Consider the following 3,761-nt stretch of genomic DNA (forward strand, 5'->3'; position numbering starts at 1 on the left):
ACCCTCCAAGTTATAAGCCTGTGCCGGGCTCACTCAGAGTTACTGCAGCTACAACCAGCCTGGCTCTATGGAATTCTTTGTGGATTAAAGCCTGTTGTACAGTCTTTACCTTGTGGGCGTCTGATTCTGCAAAACCTTACATTTATGCCTTTTATTCTTCCCATGACACCAAGATCAGATTTCCCCTAACCCTCCCCATCCTTAACCAAGTCAATTAGCAGAAATGTCCTCAGAAGCTCCACCAGGTCTTATCACTCACTACAGGACCATTTGGAAGACTTAAATATGAAAGTTGTGTGATACAGCAGCAAAGATAAGATGGCAGAATGATTACACCCATAATTTGCATTAATTCACTAATCAAATTCTTCCTAAAGGTCACCGTTCCCATTTGCTCACAAACTGCATTTGCTGCAAACTTGAAACTTGCATCTCTGGATCAATCAAAATTACCATTTCACATTTTTGCACAGCATAAGGGCAACTAATATGTTCAAGATTATCTGTCAAGATGCAGTGACAGGTTGTTTTGTAGCAGACCAGTTAGACATCCCGTACATTGTAGAACAAGTGAAGCACAGTACAAAAGTGCAGAGTTACAGAGAGGTATCAGTTGATGCAGAGCAAAGCCAGTGCCATTTTGTTTGAAAATTGTGAAATATAAAGTGTTCACAATCACTACTCTGGAGACAAAGTCTTAGAGAACAGGTTTAGTTTTATTTCGAGTCTGCAGGGTTGGGTGCCTCTGGTCTGGAGACATGCCAGAGGTTCAGAATCATCACTCTTTTGTACAGTCCTGGGCTGAATATCACCCCACCTTCATTTACCTTCTTCCAATCAGAATCTTAGTACATTACAATATTCTTCTTCTCACTTCCATCAATCCAAGTATCACTCAGTTCCTCCTTCTTCATACATCACATGTTATGTTAATTAGTTCATTCCCTCCTTAGGGCGTATTCATGTCTCTATTAAACAAGTGTAGTACTAGCTATAGACTACCTTAGGTCACTGTACAGCCTGAACCAGATCCTTGCATCCTTGGTGCTCCTGATAAGAAGGGGCCCACTAGCCAGTGCTGTCTACTCTCAAGCTTTTATCTACATACTTTGCATTCCATCACTTTTCACAGAATGGTGCGAGTTTAATCATTTTCAGCCATTTTTCACACTTCCTCCTTTTTTCTCTTTACCAAGTATTTCTGATTAAACTGCATTATTGTTCACCTTCTTTTGCTTTGCCCATGGGACGAGACTAGTACAGGTAGCTGGTTAAGAACATGGACATGGGGAATTAAGTAGGCCAGGTAACAACATCCACTCCAACCTTTAGGTGTAGGAGTCAATTTAAACCCTTTTGTCCGATTCCAATATTCCTTTACCCCAGGTAACCATGAATAAATTTTACGTCCACACACCCAATATGTGCCATTTACAGGCAACGGGATTCGCAGTTGTGTGACGGTCCAATTCTGCATGCAATTGGAAACTCCTAGTTGGTTCCTAAAAAGGAAGCAACTCTCCAGACTGAGTAGTTGGTGACTTTGTTGATTTTGGTCGTATCGACCACCCTTTGTATTTATCTTCAGTGGTTGGATCACTGTTGCTGGGCAAGGAATATATATCAAATAATTCGTGTAGGGAGAGTGGGACTGCTACTAAGGGGACTCCTGACTTGCCATGGTGTGGTATTTTTGCACATATCCAACAATCTGTTTGATTTTGGTTCTTAGCATAATTAGTACATAGAGAGATAAAATAATTTTTAGGTTCAACACACAAAGCTATGATATGTATACGTACAAATTGAAATAGTAAGTATAAAAGTTTCATTATTGTAGTTTTCTTTTCTGTCCCTTTTTACTTCTCTTTCCTTCTTTCTAAGGCTGGTGGTGGGTGCACTGGTCCCTTTATTCTTGAAGCGTGTGTCCACCCCTTTTCCTTCATTCGGACCGCTGTTTCTATGGTCAACAGTACTAGATATGGTCCGTTCCACCAGGGCTGAAGCTTTTCTTCTTTCCACGATTTGCAACCCAGTCACCAGCATTCACAGAGTGGATCGGGAAATCCAGAGGAGGGCTCTGCGCCAGCAGACACTTAGCTTTTAAATCTGCAAGAGAACGAGAGACTGCCAGTAAATAATTCCTTAAAAACACATCATTACTTTTGACTGTAGGTATTCCTTCTACCCGCCCCAAATATGGGAGTCCAAATAACATCTTGTAAGGGGATATTCCAATGTCCTGTCGTGGGGCTGTCCAAATTCTGAGAAGAGCTATCAGTAAGTTCCCCTTCTGATGTCCTGGTACATGTACTATGGCAATTCTTTCTGGTTTGATTAATGCTTCTAAAGTCTTTTCAATTAGTTGCTCACGAGCCAGTGCTATTTCCTCTTGCTGTTATCATCCCTCGTTCTTTCCAAACGCATATTTCAAATCAGTATATATGGTACCTTCCTGCCTTTCCAATAGTTCCAGGGCTCTCATTACGGCATACAACTCGCAGGACTGAGTGGACCAGCTGCCGGGCAGACTCCCAGTTTCCACTTTGGTTCCGGTAACTCCATCAACAATAGCATATCCACTGTATCTCTTCCCATCTATACAGCTTTACGATCCATCTATGAACCACCGTTGTCCTTCCGAGAGATGCTCCTCTTCTAAGTCATCTCGACTTTACGTTTGCAGCTCGACCACCTCACTACAGTTGTGCCCTGAGTCCTCTGGTTCGTAATCTTCTCCTGACGAGTACAGGAACTGTGAAGGGTTCAGACTTTTATCTGTACAAATCGTTACGTCATCTTTTTCCATTAAGATTGCCTCATATTTTAAAATTCTCGAGTCTGTTAACCATCTGTGAGACTTCTGAATTCAAATGGTTCTGACAATGTGGGAAATGAATACAACCAGGGAGTCAATGCAACCAGACTCCTTCTAAAGGTAAATTTTTGGCTTTCTTCCACTAATGCTGCAGTGGCTGCTACTGCTTGAATGCATTCCGGCCACCCTCGTGACACTGGGTCCAACATTTTTGAGAGGAATGCCACAGGTTGCCTCTGGCCTCCTCTTCTCTGAGCTAGCACTCCCAAAGCTATCCCTTTATTCCACATTGACAAACAAGTGGAAAGGTTGATTAAAGGTTGATTAATAACTTTCCCACAATAATAACACCCTGCCTGCTGGGGTTACCCAAAACTCAAGTACATCAACATTAATCAAGTCTTTCTCCAAGCGATTAAATTCCTGCTGTTCCTCTAGGTTCCACTCCACATTTTCCTTTTTGCTTCCTAGCTTTTCATATAAGAATCAGACTTTCTGTGTGTATTTATCTATCCACAGTCGGCAATACCCAATTAATCCAAGGAACTTCCTTATCTCCTTCTAATTTTTAGGTATAGGCAGACTGGTGATTCAGCAATTCATTCAGGTCCGATTCTCTTTTTCCCTTGGCTAATCAAGTGTCCCAAATACCTTACTTCCTGTTCAACGAATTGGAGTTTGTTCTTAGAAACTCTTAACCCTTTCTCTCCCAAGAAGTTTAGCAACTCAATAGTGGATTCACAAACTTCATTTTCCTTTGTTCCTGAAATCAACAGGTCGTCTACATACTGTATTAACTGTTTTCCTGTAGTGCTTGGGTGTTCTTCTAATACTTGCTCTCAAACTTGTCCAAATAGATTAGGAGATTCTGTAAACCCTTGGGGGAGGACTGTCCATCGATACTGCTGTTTTCTTCCCAAGTGAGAGTCTTCCCACTCGAATG

At 41.7% G+C, this 3,761-nt stretch overlaps 1 long non-coding RNA gene across 1 annotated transcript; it reads right to left on the reverse strand.

Annotated features, from left to right (window-relative positions):
• Positions 1-697: 697 nt before the first annotated feature.
• Positions 698-2,796, reverse strand: LOC138762689 (uncharacterized). The gene is made up of 2 exons (XR_011357055.1): positions 2,452-2,796; positions 698-2,109 (listed from the first exon to the last, which is right to left on the reverse strand). It is a non-coding gene; the product is annotated as an uncharacterized lncRNA (long non-coding RNA).
• Between the last annotated feature and the right edge of the window lie 965 nt (positions 2,797-3,761).

This window comes from Narcine bancroftii, chromosome 5, assembly GCF_036971445.1.
Source record: "Narcine bancroftii isolate sNarBan1 chromosome 5, sNarBan1.hap1, whole genome shotgun sequence".
NCBI lineage: Eukaryota > Metazoa > Chordata > Chondrichthyes > Torpediniformes > Narcinidae > Narcine > Narcine bancroftii.